The sequence below is a fragment of the Pteropus vampyrus genome, unplaced genomic scaffold (genome assembly GCF_000151845.1).
Source record: "Pteropus vampyrus isolate Shadow unplaced genomic scaffold, Pvam_2.0 Scaffold5, whole genome shotgun sequence".
Lineage (NCBI taxonomy): Eukaryota > Metazoa > Chordata > Mammalia > Chiroptera > Pteropodidae > Pteropus > Pteropus vampyrus.
The window spans coordinates 15,316,337-15,326,570 of NW_011888786.1; positions in this window are offsets into that span (position 1 = coordinate 15,316,337).

Below are 10,234 nucleotides of genomic sequence, written 5' to 3' on the forward strand. Positions count from 1 at the left end.
TGAATGGACTCATGACCGGAAATTACATCCGGGGGTATTTAAGGAGATTTAAGTTAGTCTTCAGAATTAGAGAATTCTCTGCCTCCCCTCCAGTTATATAAATCAAAGACGGTCTTAGAAAGGCTTAGTGATTCCTAGGCATGCTACCATCTATTGGTCAGTACCACGATTCCTTAAGTTGATATTCTGATTAACACATTTTTATTGACCATTAGAGTTACCAAGACAGCATCGTTTGAGCAATTTTATGTTATTACTTTCTTTCTGCCACTCGAGGAACACATTGATCAAATCCAAATAGAGAATCTACTTAAGTGGTAGCATTTCCCATATAACAACTACAGCAGTTTCAAGGAATTTCAAGGTTGATATTGTATTCATCAACGGATTTCTCAGTGCTTTGCCAAATAGTGTTTTGTTTGTTTGTTTGTTTCTGGTTCTCTCAGGAATATAGGGGGTGAATATTGTGCCATGTATTATCCACCAACTCCAACCTTCCAATTCTCTAAGTGTTTGGATATCTTCCTCTATGAATTTCTGGAATTTCAACTGCATATAGAATGAGCCACCAATGAGTTCCAATTAAAGTCAATAAAATTAGCCAGCAGTTGAAACCACTTCTTGTTTCTCTGGCTGGCACATTGATTCAAGAATTTCTGGCAGGTGTTCCACAACAGTAGATGTTGCCTAATATATGATTATATTATTTCTTTCTCCATATAGAAACCTCCAAATTTCTACACACAACTCCCAGGTTCCTGGCCCTAATACATGAGCCAACTCTTTCAATTACATTGGTGGATAAACCACTTTATGAATTTTGGCTTTCTAATTTCTCCCTCAGAACAGAGTGAATATGATATAAACTGTAGGTCTGGTGGCAATAAAGGAAGATAAGAGAGGAGTATTAGGAGAATTTGCATTTTCATCAAGATTATTACCTCATACGGATTCATGATATTTGAAAAAAAGACAGGAACAGTATTATATTTTGATAGAGTGTTTCAGAGGGGTTTAGGAATCATATCCATGTCATTGGAGTCCTATCCAATGATCTCTTTCCAAATTTCACCATCCAACTTTCTTTTAATGCCTAATTTTAACAAAATATTTCAAAAGCTTGTATTTGTTTGATCTACACTTGTTATGATTGATTTGTGTCCCTCAAAAACTATATATGTTGTAGCCCTAACTCTCAGTACCTCAGAATGTGATCTTATTTGGAAATAGCTTATTTACAGAGGCAATACAGTTAGAATGAGGTTACTGGTACCCTTATAAAAAGGAGAGATTTGGACACAAGCATACACAGAAGGAAGACATTAAGAAGACACACAGGGAAAAGACAGTCATATGATGTATCTACAAGCCAAGGAGTGCCAAGCATTGCTATCGAATATTGAAAATGTGAAGTGGCAAGGAAGAATTATGCTCTAGAGCTGGCAGAGAGCACGACTCCACTGTCGCCATTGGACTTCTAGCCTCTGAAACAGGGTGACAATAAATTTAAGTTGTTTTACTTTGTAGATCTTTGTCAAGGTAGTCCTAGGAAACAAATACAGTGCCATAATTCACCAGACTAAAGGGTCAGGTTTTATTTTTAAATTTATATCTTTGTAAACCTTGCAGCTAAAATGATAAGTGATTACTTTATTGAGAAAGGAAATCCTGTGTTTCCACCAGCCTTTGAGATGAGAATTTAAATTGTGAACATACTCAGAAACATACTCAGAAACTGCCCTCCATCCCTCAGCCCTACTGCCCTGTGTTAACCTGTCGTGATCATTGACTGTAATACCTCTAAATCTGTTAAAGCCTTGCTCTCAATAGTCAACTCATTCCAGGAGACCATAGATAATAATTTAAGTAAATATTTTGCCACTGGGTACCATGGATTAGTAGTGTCTTATCCTTTTATGTTAATTGGCTCCTCACTGACTTAATCTCAACCTTGTGAAGTCTCTAATCTGAGATTTCCTCAAGAGTGCCTTTTCATGCAAGAACTTTTGTAACCAGTTATTGTATTGCTTACAATTCCTTCATTTCAGGCAATAATCTACATGTTAATTTATGAAGAAATGGCAATATTATATAGTTCTTAGAATCTCTCAAATAGCCAAGGCTTTGATACTGCATAGCTAGGAACAATAGCAGCCAAGATAAACAACCAAACACACTATAATACTCGTCTATAAATTCTTTCTAAAAGTTCTTCTAGATGTCCTATTAATTTACTGACACTTTACTCAGTGTTTGAGATACTAGGGTTGCTGGGAAAGATAACTGAAAGGTAAAGTAGCATAGTGGTCGAGGGAGTGGACTCTGGAGCAGGCCTAGCTAAATCCAAATCTTGCCTTCACTGTTCATTAACTCAGTGATCTCGGTCGCATTAGGAAGTCAGCTGTGCTTCAGTTCTCTCCATTTATAAAAGAGATACCTATCCTGTAAAGTTGTTATGAGGATAAAATGAATGAATATTAAAAACATCTAGAACTTATTAAGCACTAAATAAATGTTTGTAAAATAGGGAATAAATACATAAATAGGAACCAGATACTACAAAGTCTCCTGATTTGTTTTCCCAGATAAAACTAAACATTTCCAACCATGCTAGCAAGATAAATCAGTGATTGGTAGCATTTTTAATTTTCTGCTTTCCAGTCCAGTGTGTGTACCTCCTTCCACACTTCTAGAAATTTTGCTGCAAAGACATTTGAGAAATGCATTTTTTTAGATGGAGAGTGTCTACATTGAAAATGCACAACTCAACTCAAATTGTGCGTGGTACCCAGACCCTTCCCACCCAGACATCACTGCATTTGCATATCAATGCAAAATGATGCTCTTTTTATTGGGAAATTATAAGAGAATCGCAAGAAGCTACGTCTCTTGGAGCATAATTTCTAAAACATTAAATAAATTAATTTCTTAAACATTAAAAATATTAATATCACAAGATCAGAATTTAGGACATTTTTTTATCTTAGTCTATAAACAGAATAATAGAGCTAAATTATACTTGAGCTTATCAATCTGAAGAGAACTAAGAGATACAATAAATCTGAAACAATTTTGCAGTGATATAAACATAAATCCTCATTCACTCTTAAATAACGCTAGATACCATCCAGTTTTGACAGGGGTAAATTTTTAATATTTGATCACTAAAGAAAATATTATTTGTGAAGTGTATGGACATTAATTTGAACGTAAAGTCAGACAGCTTGAACTTTTGCAAATTTATTAATATTTGAGAATTCACAGCTGTCTATGAGTGGAGATAACTACAGGATTAAAAAGGTAATCTGTCAACAGTGTAATCTGTCAATCTGATAAATCCATGGGGTTATTAGGACCTGTAGATCTGTCAAAGCTATACAGGATATCTTTTGGTCTTATAGTCAAGTTCTTATGCCTTTTGGGTCCAGGCAGCTAAAACAAGTTTATATCCTATTAGCCAAAAACCTTGGGACTAAATGCATTTACAATATATTCCTAGATGTTTCTTAGGCAGTATTTCATAATCACTCACATAAACATATATTAGGCAAAGATATCAATATTTACACTGAATGTGATATAGAAAGATTTTCAATCTCAAGCTATGGACTTTCGGTTTTTCATTGCTTTTACATAAACTAATTTTTATTCAACCCAAAACAAAAATGCGTATAACACCTGCTATGTGGCAGGTATTATTATAAATGATTTTGAAATATTAATTTATGTACTCTTTATATTGGGAAAGAAAAAAACAGCCCCTAACTTCCAACAACTGCCTAGCGACAGCTTGGTCTCAGTGTTATTAGCCATAGTATCAATGTATGAACTGTGGATAATGGTTTTTGGTATGGAACACCATAATATCTCACTAGAGCATATAAATTTAAAAAAAAAAAAAAAACTTTTTAACCTTGTAGTATAGCTAACATTATGAATTGCATGATAATATTTCTTTTGCCTGTTAAATTTGACAAATAATAAGCAACTGTAAAATCTCACTATAAAAGAATATTTCACCATACCTGTGTCTTTTAAACTAAATTATTTATACAATTGTTATTTTGGAGAGTACTTTCTAGACCAAGGAGGACTATAAATTATAAGCTGGATTTCATTTGGTTCTAGCTGAATGTGAGCCATTATTCTACTTTTAAAACACGTTCTCTGTATAAACATCTGACAGAAATATGTTACAACTATTCATTAGATGAATATGCTTGTCAGTGTGTATATAAGGCAGTAACTGAAGTGGGTAGTTATTACAATCAAAGGGTTGAATAATTTCTTTGGATGAGACATAGGGATATAACTCCTTTGATAGCACTCCTTGCAGTTCTTATTAAGACAAATAGAAATTTTTCATATGGATAAAGACAAGAGTATACCCCTAAGAGTTGAGAAATGAATTTAAAAAAATTGTTATAAATGGCAAAGTGGTTTAGTTGCTCTCTAAACATGAAATAAAAAGTTAAGATATAAAGACTTCACAACTGTGAAGCTACATAAATACAAATATCCTGTTATACAACTTCTTGGACAACAATGTAGTTTAAAAATGTACATTTTTAAAATTTCATAGTAACTGTTAAAATAGACTATACTTGTAAAAACATTTAACATTATTGAAATTTAACAGTTTTGCCCTATCCACCACAGATAACTTCACATGTATAAATTATATTTAGTCTTCATGAGGGTTAGGGTTAAATATCACTTCATAATAACATTTCATACTGTTATTCACAATGCATTTGGTGACTTTTATAGAGGGAAAAAAAGATTTAGCTGCTCTTCCAGGTGTTTTTAAAATCACTTTGATTAACCTTAGCAAAATCTGTTAAATATTTCTGTAATAGAACTTTTCTCAGAGATTTAAGATTCACATAAATAAATTCATAAATCCAAAGCAAAGTCATTATTCTCATAGGTGATTGTTATTTAAATTAATAGGATTATCACATATTCTTATCAAATGGCAATCACATTTATGCTTTTATTATTACATAATTAAATTATCCATTAGACAAAAATATACCTTTTAAACATTACAACTTCGAAACTTAAAAAAAAATTATGAAGTTGTATTGATGTGTCAAGTTCACTAATAGTCAAATAATATTGTTTCTCTAATGTTAAAATAGAATTAATCAATTTTGATGCAGTCAAATAAAATAGAAATTTCCTTTGATATTATCAAAAAGAACAAAATGGCTTTGAAGTCTGTCTTTGTGCAGTCCTAAAGTAATGATAACAAACTGATGAACTGATGGTAACACATTTAGACTTTATGTCACTTTAACAGGTATGCATAAAAAATAACAATAGGGCAAAGTGATTTCTAAAATAGATATTGAATTTTACTATCAGGTATGTTTATTATTCCTAAATTTCATTTTGAAATGTCTGAGACATTTACCCACAAAAGTAAATAATTATCAAAACTCTTTTTTAGAAAGAAAGGTTTTATTTTGCAGTTATGCTATGTAGAAAAGAGAATTTAATACTCACACACATAAAATGCAAGTTGTAATTTTATAAAAATGTGTTCTTATTTATGTAATGATATGCGTCTACTTTTCATTCATTCAAGAAGAGATGCTTTGGTATCTTGATCTGATATTTAGTAAAATGTGTGGTATGGAGGAAAAACTGCTGTTCATTCAGAACAGTTGTGAAAATAGACATGTCAAAATACTTTTCAATTGCTAATATTTTTTATTATAATTTTATTTCTTTTCAAAGCTGCTTTGGTAGTATTTTTTTCTTTTTTTTTCTTTTTTTTTTAGTGTGGGAAACAATCTGGCTTAACAGTTAACTAATTGTTAATATGGATTATGAGAGCCTTAGTTTGGATCTGATCGAATAATTTGGTATAAAAAAAAAGGATATAACTATTTTCAAAGAGATAATTTGCCTATTCAGAGAAGATTTCAACAAAGTCTGGTAAACATTTGCCCTAGCCTAGATGTTAGCAATAATTATTGGTGAAAATACTGTAGAAAAAATGTTGTCTATTCTACTGCATTTTTGGTTGCTTCTGATTCTTCTGTTTATCATGCCCTTAACTAAGAAATAGTTATCATTAATTGCTGTTTAGACATTCTATAAGAAAGCTTACCAAATCTTCTGATTACTTTTTTCTTTTTTTCTTTTTCTCTGCCTTATTTGTTCTTATTATGTTTCTGAACCTTTATTTTCGAAATGTGTTCTTATGAATCCTTATATTCCCAGCATCCAGCTAGATATCTGATTCATGGTAGTTGTGAAAATATATTAATTCAATAAAAGATTGAGTGAATGGATAAGTAAATAAAGGAAGCTTGGATTCTTTGGGCTAGTATCTTAAATATTTAGTTTTTCAGGTTTGTACAATCCTATTTTCCAAGCTCTTCTTCCTATCTTAGATTTACCTATTTTCTTTTTTCTGTTATATTCCAACACCCTGTAGATTTCTGGCCAATCTTTGGTTATCTCATTTTGTATATATTTAGTTGCTATGTTTGTAAAGCCCTTATAATACTCATTTATTAGCTTTAACGGGATTTTTAAATCTTTGAAGTTAATGTTATCTTGTATCAGTATTTCCTTTGAATCCTTTCCAGTGCTTTGCATTAATAATATAAAGACCAAATCAGTTCTACCACTGAGTCATTGAAGCCATACGAACATCTTGAACGTATCTCTCTTCATCTAGTGTGAATAATCCAAATACATTTTCTAAATTTTCTCTAATTTACTATTTGCTAATTGCATATATGACCAGGGTGCTTCATTCTTTAATCTCCAGTTGCTTTCTTTAGTTTTCAAAATGGATTTCTAACTCATAAACTACGAAGATAAATCTATTCATGATCTGCTTCTTGTCTCCATCTTCAGTATCATCACTCACTCATTTTAAATCCCATTATTGTTTGTTTTACTCCAGCCACAGTAAGGTATGTTGTTACTAAATGGGAATATGCTGTATAGCATTTAAGTCTTTGTATACAAGTTTTTTTTCATCTCATGTAACTTAACTCAGTGTAAAATCAACCTTTAGGAGCCTTGTTTTGTTGTCAAAATACCTCTTTCCTACTGAGAGAACTTTTATAGAATTATAGAAATTTTAGTTAGCTTTTCTATCTCCCACACTTGATTGGAACCCACTTGAAATTTTTCGCTACCATTTCTTATTTACCAATCCATCACTAGCAACCACGACAATATTTCACATTTTAGATGCTGCTTGAGTGAAGGAATTAATACATTCAACTGGATCAGTCTGAGGCAGGTTCTCCTGATCTTGTAATCCATGGATCATGTAAAGTGGTCAGTTTTTATATACAGATTAGGAAGGATGAATTAAAACTGTCTTTGTTCACAGATGACATGCTTGTCTATGAATAAAATCCCCCAAAACACTAACAACAGCAAAAACGCTAGAACTAATAAACAATTATAGCAAAGTTGCAGGATAAGATTTTAATATACAAAAGTTAATTACTTTTCTATATGCTAGAATTAATTCAAATTTTACATTGAAACAAAACACTATTTACATTAGCACAAAGAGAGAAATACTTAGATATAAATCTAATGAAATATATGCACTTTATGTGGGAAATTACACAACTAATGAAAAATCAAAACAGGTCTATATAATGGAAAGATATCGAATGTTCATGGATAGACTCAATATTGTAAAGATGTAATCTGCACACAGATGTTTGTAGTATTATATTATGGTAATGATTGCCATCTGCATTTCCTGAACCCAGGTGAAGTGAACTTGCCCTCCTCACACTACCTTCACCTGCATTAATAGGAAGCACAAGAGTAGAGCTACAGCATCTTCTGTGTGGAAAAGACAAGGAGTGTATAATACTATTGTTTGAACAGCTTATTACACAAGTGAATTGTAGTGCTTGCTAGATAATGTGTGCTTAGCATTAGGTGCCATTTGTTTTTAAAGTCTTAGAATACCTCATAGAATCCTTCAACTTTCTGCAAGCTCCAGTCACATAAATATGTATCACTATTTAAAAATGATTTCAAAAAAACATGAGCTTTTGTATTATTGCCTCAGGAAGTATTTACAATTTAAAACAACTAGTTTAATTACATGCTGAATGCCATAACCATTAAATACACAAGTATCATCCTAAATATTTAAACATTTTTTTCTCCAAATCTTAAGCAAACAAAAAGAAAAAATGTGGGATTCCTTAAAATTTCAAGATACATAATACTCTCAGGATCACCAGATAAAATATAGGACAACAGCTAAATTTGAATTTAAGGTAAATAATGGATTTTTTAGTATGGATATGTATAATGGAGATTCTTATACTAAAACATTATCCATTGTGTTTCTAAATTTCAAATTTAACTGGGTATTTTGCATTTTTATTTCCTAAATATAGCAACCCTATCTCAAAGAAAAATCCTCTTCACATCCTTCAATTTTATACTAAATCCTGCTATTAAAAAATAGTGACTAAAAATATTAAAGCAGAATATATTGAAACTAGGAAAGTTTCAGTAGGTTAGAAAAAGAGGGAGACTTTAGGAATCAGCTTACGCAGTTAAGGATGCCGGCAGTCCAAGTCTATAGGGCAAGCCAGCAGCCTGGAAATTTAAGAGATGATGTTGAGGTCTTGTTAGGACAGGTCAATAGGCTAAAAGCTCAGGCAGTGTGTCTGCATTACAATCTTGAGGCAAAATTTCTTGTTTGAGAAACTTCAATCTTTGCCAGTAAGACCTGAAGTAATTGAATGAGGCTTATTCACGTTATTGGGGAGGGGTGTGGAGGGGGGTGATCCACATTACTGAAAGTTACTGATTATAAATGTTAATCGCATCCAAAATATACCTTCACAGCAACATCTAGAAAATGTTTGACTGAACAACCGTGCACCAAAGCTTAATCAAGTGGACACATACAATTAATCATCATGCTAATCTAGGCATTGCCCTGGATAGATTTTAAAGATGTAATTAAGACCCTAAATCAGCTGATCTTAAGATAGGGAAAATATTTGGGTGAGCCTGACATAATTACATGAGCCCTTTAAATTTGAGTTTAGCCATCAGATAAAGGAGAAGTGAATTTGACTGAGTGGGATTTGAGCCATGGGAAACTTTCCATTGCTGGCTTTAAAGATAGAGTGGGGCACATGGTAAAAATGCAGGTGGCCTCTAGGAGCTGAATGCTCTGTCTGACAGCAAGAAAAGGAAGACAATCCTATACTGGAACGAATTCTGCAAACAATCCGAATGAACTTGCACGGAGATTCTTCCTTCAAGCCTCCAGATGAGAACTCCGCCTTGCTGACTCGCCCTCAATTCTGCAATGTAGAAACCCCGCCTTGTGATAACCTGAGCAGAGAACCCAGTGATGCCATGCCAGATGTACAGAACTCTAAGCTAAGTAGCTAACCACTTAGTGGTTTTAAACCACTAAGTCTATGATAATTTGCTAGGCCGCAATAGCAAACTAATACGCACTAGTTTATTATATGTATATTTTATTTACATTATTTTTGAATTCCTCTAGATTAACTGGAAATTGTTTTTCTATATGTAATATATAAAATATATGTTATACATTATATAATGCATATGATGTCCATGTTTTTAAAACTTAATATACTCATATTTTTCTGTAAGTTGGCTTCTGTTACTAACATATACTAGATATACTGCCTTCTTAGCTCATGGCACTCTATGCATTTATATAGTGGTTAACCGTAGCATATGAAGCCAGCCTGCCTGATTCCAATCCCAGCTTTGCAACTGTAGGCAAGTTAATTTTTCTAGCATAAATTTTCTAGAAACAGGTACAATAAGGTTGTTGTGGAATTCAACAAGACAAGACCAGTGAAAACATCTAGAACAATTTTCCTAGCCTATAGTAAATTCTCAGAAATGTTAACAAATAGTGCTATTCTTAAATTTTTAAATTGCACAAATAACATACAGATACATTCTTCTGTCATAAAAAGGAATACTGACCCATATAACTATAAAGAGAGAAAATGCTCTCCTCAGTCTTCCCACAATCATGTTCTCTAACCTGCATAAGTAGCCTAATCCATTTTTATATCTTTAAAGTTTGCTTTATTACCTCATATAACAAGTTCATCTTCATATTTATTTTGTTTTTTCATATTTTCATGTGTAAAGATATTAGTTTTTATTTAATGTCATTAGCTTGTCAAATTCATCAGCTATCCCATTGAAATTTTATTTT